This window comes from Protopterus annectens, chromosome 2.part2 (assembly GCF_019279795.1).
Source record: "Protopterus annectens isolate FY-2018-M chromosome 2.part2, PAN1.0, whole genome shotgun sequence".
Taxonomy (NCBI): Eukaryota; Metazoa; Chordata; order Ceratodontiformes; family Protopteridae; genus Protopterus; species Protopterus annectens.
In genome coordinates this window covers 218,064,989-218,072,711 of record NC_056730.1, presented here as the reverse complement: position 1 = coordinate 218,072,711, position 7,723 = coordinate 218,064,989, and positions in this window count along the sequence as shown.

Genomic DNA, 7,723 nt, shown 5'->3' with positions numbered 1-7,723 from the left:
ATGACATCACTTTTTGTCACCTGCCTTCTGTTCCCAGGCTAAAACAGAAACTAATAGGATTTAACATCTCTGTGTGAGAAATACATATCTCTCAGATCTTTGCAGATCTTGGAAGTTGTAAAACAATAAAATGCTTACAAAACAATGCAGAAGGTACCCTAGTTCTAGACATACTGTCTTCTTGCTGCATTGAAACTAACTTTTATAACATCATACAATGATTTAATTTCAAGTTTTCTTGAAGTTTTGCAAGTTAACTCTGTATGTTCCCATTTCTACTATTAAAACATACATTTGCACATGTAAATGGTTTATATACATTTCTGTTCTTTTCCAGTAGGGTACACTGTGGACACATCATTGAAGCTCAGTACTGTACAAACCCTGTTCAACACACACTTCTGTACCAGTAGTTTAATATACACATAACATATAGTCCTGTATAAATCATATCAATATCCACAAATTACATAATTATTTAATAAATTCCAGATAGCTGGGCTGGCAGCATTTTGGTTTGTCACATATGCAACAATCAGAGATAGTCCTGGACATCTTATCCATGCTCACATTGGCTTATGTAGCAACACCTATCTCACACAGAGACTGATATAGGACAGATGATCAACAACACTACAAGACCTTTAATGCATCTGAGCAAAACTACTTCTGCCCAGCCATGAAGCAGGATGCTGAACAGTGCCATCTTGGTACTGTCGGAGTCTTGCAGTGTGCAGTCAATGTGTTTTGCATGATGACCAAATGCCCACCATGCCACTGGGAAGAATATACCACAATTTCAAAGAATATATTGGTGGCTCTGTTAAAAAAGCAAGGAACATAGATATGGATGGGGCTAGTCAACACCCTGTGAGTGCTGTTGCACAGCATATTAAAGATTAACAGTCAGGGAGTTTCAAAGATTTAAAATATCTGGTGATAGGTATGGTCCATATGCCATGAGGAAGTGATAACATTAATACTTTGAACAAATCAGAAATGAGAATGATATTGAAATATAGCACTATGCATCTAAATTGTTTAAATTCTGAGTTAAATTGGAAAAGTGTGTTATAATTTGCTATGATTATTATAAACATGAATTTTAGAAGTGGTTAAATGTGAATGAGGTTTTTGAAATTATCTAGAATTTTATCATTATATAAGTTCTGCTTTTCCATTTTGTTGGGGGAAGTTAGAATTATGTTGTTAATGTCACTAAATTTCGAAGAGCTCATAGCTGTTGTAACACATGGCGTGTTTTAAGAATAAATAGTTGATGCTCATTTGCATGATTGGATATGGTTATATAATTAACTTGTGTAAATGATGTTACATATTTTGTTCCCTAGAAGACATTATGCCTAAGTGCTAGGGAGCCATTGAAAAGAATAACATTCTTTGCAATTTTGCTATGTGCTTTGCATTTTTGTTTGTAAACAGTGTGTAAATATTAAGAGAAAGAGACCTAAGTTTAGCAAAACTGTTAGAAGTGTACAGAATAAATTAAATTGCTACTGTGCAGTTAAAGGTACAGACAGATGGAGATGAGGTGTACAAGATAAAATGTAAGTCAAATAATGAGGCAAAATAAGAAATAAAGGCAGGAGGTTTTGTAAAAGCAATGGATACAAAAAAGAAATCTGGTAGACTACTACTGTAACAAAGAGATAATCTGGGACAGTAGCCAGACTGCTTATATCACTACAATTAAGTCTGCAGGTGTGAACATAAGCATGATAAGTAGAGCTATACAGCTTTTAAATGATGCTGTAGAATATATGATGCAAAGAACACTTTTCTAATATGTATAAATGCATGAACACTGTATTTAAAAGAACTTGTATGATGCTGAATAGAAATATGAAAATTATCTATTTGCAAGTGCAGTTAAAGTAAAAAAAAATATCACTGAGAAATCTAAAACTGCATTTGAAGCCATGACAGAGTCATGTATGACACCCTGGTGTAATTTACATATTTATTACTATTTGTTGACCAGGTAGGTAAATTACCCCCTTACAGTCATGACTGAGGCTCATAAAGGAGCATGCTGTTCATTTTCCCTAACAAGATACTTTATAAATACAATAACAAGACAGTAAAGTGAATACATATGACAAGACAGTGAAAAGTGGACTATTTCACAAAATATATAGAGACTGAAAGAATTGTTCATCATTAGATAAGATAGAGAAATGTTTTTGCCATTGACAGTTATACAGACAGCAAATAGCAGATGTAGACATTAGCCATTATCCTGATAGAAGTTACATGAGGGTTCAATGAGTAGATGCACCTTAAGAGATTTTTTTAAACTAGCTTTAGATTTTTGATTTTTAACTTCCACAAGCAGTTTGTTTCGGTTGCAGGTCTGAGAGAGCTTATAACATACTTTTAATTGTCTGACTTCATTAGTGTGGATAATAAAGCTCTGACTATGGTCCAGGTGTCCTGTATTTAATTAATGGCTGGGATGTCTGCAGGAGCTAGCATGAAGAGGATGGCAATGCATTCCCTCAGTGAAGTTGGGGGTGGTGGATATGACTGTCCAATATCACAATCCTTCTGAGGAGGAGTGGCAACACAAAGAATGACTGGGGACATTTTTCTACTTTCTCTAAGCTATGAATGTAATAGTCCTAATAACTGGTGGATTGGAGCATGCACTCACTTGGGGGGGGGCATAGTGGACCCCAAAGGGATATAGGCCACTTGTCCCGTAACCAAGGGAGACAGTCTAGAGCCATACCAAATACACATTTATTGCTGGGATGCTGGTAAAAGCATAAACCATCACTATATATATATATATATATATATATATATATATATATATATATAAACAGCTTCAGACAGACAGATATCACCCTCAGCAGGGAAAACCCAGGATGGTGGAAGGAATGGCTCTGGCTAATGGAATAAAAATCTTATAGTAAAAAATGTTTTTCCATCTTTAGGTGTGAAAACTAGTTTTGCACATTATTTTATCATTCCGATGATGCAGTTTTGCCATACTCCTGTTGTGTCCACCTTCCCTTTATGATGATTAGCATAAGCCTTTCTGATGCACTGTACAATGTGATCAGACTATATCCTGCTGAAATTCAGAATGCAACTGATAACAGAGTTAGCTTTATGTTTGAGTTTCTGGTAAACCACACCATTTCTGATCACCCAGTAACAAACTGCTGCCACTCCAGAAGGCCAGAAATCCCTTACTTTTTGAAAATCACTACAAGTCTGTTCTTTAGCAAGTCAGCTATAGTAGTGTCTGCAATTTGTGTCAGTATTAGGACATCTAGACTGTCGAGAATAATCCAGATCTTAGGTAAGGCCACATTTGAGATGTTCTAATTCACATCTGGTATACTAATTTCCCAGCAAACAGTTCTTAAAAAATGGTGTTGTATAGAACCCCAGATCAGATATGTCCAGCCATTTTCTATCTGTACTTTGACTCACATTACCTCTGCTTCTCCATGCTAACATCTATGGATCATAGGATCATAGGATCATAGGAAGTTAATAGACTGTTGGCCCTGAGGCCCTTATAAGCCTAGCCAAGTGTTTAGCCCATGTTTAGACAAGTCAGCACCCAAAGCCCCTATCCAGCAGGGGTACAGGTGGAATCCCAGATGTGTATTTTTTGTTTCCCATCCACTTATCCAGGTTGCACTCTAAAAAAGGGACAATGAGGTACTCTGCTTGACATGGAGATGGTGCCTATTCCACAGATGGAGGAGACTCTGGGACACAAATCTGTGCCACCAACAAGACCTATTAATGTCACAGACCAGGTTGAGGTCATGTGTGTGGGTTGCTTGAGTGGAGCTTGATCTGTGGATATGTAGCAGTTGCAGCAGCTTTATTGGCTTGAATCATGCACACATAAAGAAAACTGTACTGTCTTCCATTTTATCCAGACTGTCATCCCATTAGATTGTGTACACCAAGCTTGTGTATCTTCCAGTTATTGTCATGATCACTTGATGGTCACTTCTCTACCCTATGTCTCAAGTGATCCAGCTGCTTCACTCTACAAAAAGTGAATTAAGCACATAGTAAGTCTGACTACTGCTGCTGCAAAAGTTATCATATCCCAATACCTAAAGAACTTGCACAGCTGAATCTCACCTGCAGTTGCAAAAGTTCACAAGGAACAACACATTAAGTTAAATCTATTGAACCAAGCAGATAGTAAGTCTGACTACTACTGCTGCAAAAGTTATCATATCTCACTGCCTAAAGAACTTGCACAGCAGAATTTCACCTGCAGTTGCAAAAGTTCAAAAGGAACAACACATTGAGTTAAATCTATTGAACCAAGTACATAGTAAGTGTGATGACTGCAGCTGCAAAAGTTATCATATCCCACTACCTAAAGAATTTGCACAGCTGAATTTCACCTGCAGCTGCAAAAGTTCACAAGGCAAAACACATTGAGTTAAATATATGTAAGGCAATTTCTAAGACTCAAATGAATAACTTAGTTTGTTAAGTTATGCATTAGTGTATTCTGTTATGCAGTGTTGAATCTGCTGGAAGGGTATCCCTACCCCCATTTACTCACCCACATTCACAGGACTTTTACTGCTGAAGGTGAAACTAAATTTACACTTTTGCATATTTTACTGTTATCAGTGTGATAGATCTGTACAAAGATTAGGAAAAGTTAATAACCATAAAATTAAATGTTGTGACTCAAGTGAAGTATTTAGAGTTCAGAGACCTTGTCTTCGTATCCATGAACATTCTACCTCACTGATTGTTTTGGTTGGTAAACCATCTGCGGGGAGTTCTTCCCTCTCTATTCACTTCGCTCACCGTGCTCCCCTACCCTGCCCCCATATCCCAACCGCCCCAGCATCACTACTCATATCCCAAGCAAACCACTCCCCCTTATTTCTATGATCCAGTTATAAAAAAACTCTACATTGTCCACATCCACATTTTATTCACACCTTACCTTCTTGTATTTAACCAAACTTATCTGCTTTCACTTACATCCATCACCTTGAATTCTCATTCCACTACTGTACTTCTTGGCTTCTTACTCTGCTGCACCATCTCAATACTATCACCACCTCAAACTATCTTACTTTAACTCCAGGCTTACCACCTTCTCTTCTACTATACACACATCAAACTAACATTGCACCATAATTTTACTACTGACAAATCACATTTCCCCCACCCCTCCTTAACACAAACCACAAGTCAAAACACCTAACAACATTATCAAAACCCACCCTGATGTCAGAACATTTCCAGCATTACCTTAAGCTGTTCACATATCACTAGATAGTATACATATCCATTTACAACTGACAGTACATTCTAACACAAAAATATAACTTTTACTATTTTTAAACCGATCATCAAAGTTGACATGCTCCTTCTAACCTGCCTAACCTCTTTACTCTTAATTCTCAACCTTGTTACAACTGCATCCTTGCATACCCCCACACAGCAATACACATCATCCTCCTCCAACCATGTCCCCAATAAACAACACAACTTCTCCAATATCTCCTCCCAACTTTTGGAATGTACTGTCACTTATTATTCAAGCCACAGATTGGCCTCTCACCTCCTATGAAACCACACTTGACACCATCACCTATTAATAAAAAAAACATCCCATGGTACTCATTCCTCATTTCCTATCTTCTCAAATGTGGAGACATACATCCTAACCCAGACCCATCCTCTAATCCTAACCACAAGAGTAACCCAAAGATTTAAACATACTTACACTGCAATTAGAAGTATATGTAATAAAATAGTCCCACTGCATGCCTGGATTGATCAAAATAAACCTGACATACTAGCCCTTACCAAAACATGTTTACACCCCAATGTAAATGACTCTGAAATAATACCTCCAAACTTTGCAATAACTAGAAGAGATAGATCTAAAAAAGGTGGGGAGGGATAGCCCTTCTATATCCATCTATGTTCAACGTCACACCCTACACCAGTAATATACACAACTTTTCTAATGCTGCAGTACTAATCTCTTTTTTGAACCACAACATATCAAAAAGGATTTGCATAATAGTAATATATATCCCACCAAGTCACAATATACCAGTGTTGGAAAATATTTTATCCTGGACATCTCAAACAATAAACCTTGAAACAATAATCTTAGGGGATGTAAATATAGATTGACAAACCATAGCTTCCAACTCCCCCACAACTAGTATAAATCTGTATGTTTTTTCTCAGCTTATTAATACTCCAAAAAGATACAACAAAGATCTTACCTGCCACTCCACCCTAGACAGGATCCTACTCTCCCACCCCACCAATTATTCCTCTTCTGGTACACTGTCTAGCTAGAGTGATCATCTGCTAGCTTATTACTTTAGAACAAACTCCCAACAACTAAGAGTATACACTGTAAAATTAGTTAGGAACTCATCTAATATTTGTTAGCATAAATTCAACAATTTCCTACATAAAATAGACTGGGCACGCCTTAAATTACTACCCCTTAATGATGCTGTACTATACTTTAATAATACCTTCCTTTACATACTTAATCCCCTAGCTACCATCATTTGAAAAGAATAAAAAAAACTCAGCACCATGGCTCCCTAAGGAATGTAAACACCTGATGAAGCAAAGAGACCTAGCCTGGATGACCTGGAAACCAAACAAAGATGAACAAAACCATGTACATTTCAAAACACTATGTAGCAAACTGACAAAACTAATCAACAGAGATAAGAAGTCATGCTATTCTCAGGTTCAACTCCAGCATAAATCAACTCCAATAAATTTTGTCACTCCATATCTTCTCTACTTAACCCTGGAACAAACAGAGAACACACCCTATCACCTGATACCCCTCCATTGCAAATAGCCAAGAACTTTAACAAGCACTTCATAAAATCAATATCAGACCTACTAACACCCCTAATGCTGGACCCCCCCCCCCCCACACTTCAACCTATTCGGACACCAACCCTAGACCATCAACTGCTTCTAACCCTGTCATTAATAATCACCTAGTCGGCAAAATCTTATACAAACCTCATTCTCATTTCAGCCCATACCCACTGACACTATTAAGAAACTGCTGCAAAAATTAAAACCCTGCTCCACCTCAGCTGATAAGCTCAATTGCCTACCCAATCAGTATCCTTATAAATAGGTCTTTATCCAAATCAGAAGTACCTATCATATGGAAACAATCTCACATCACCCCCATGCATAAAGGCGGCATCTCTTTTGAACCATTCAGTTTATGTCCTATATCCATCTTGTCATCCATATCCAAAATTCTCAAGAGAAATATTCATCAGCAGGTAATGCAATACCTATTGCAAAACAATCTTTTAACCAAAACCCAACATGGCTTCAGACCCAGTCACAGCATACCTACAGCTCCATTCTCCTTTACAGACACCATAAACAAGGCCAGAGATGCAGGATGATATACAGCTTCAGCTTTTCTTGATCTCTCCAAAGCCTCTGACACAGTGTCTCACCCCTTACTATTGAACACACTGTCTAACTTAGGCTTCTCAGGTAACACAATAAAATGGTTTCAGAGCTACATTAAGGATCATAAACAAGCAGTGAATTGGTCCACTGAACTCTGGCCCTTTCTGTATAACCCTATGGGAGTCCCTCAAGGCTCAATCCTTGGACCCCTACTCTTCAACATTTTCACAAACAACCTTCACACTTCCTCTCAACTGGAATCCTC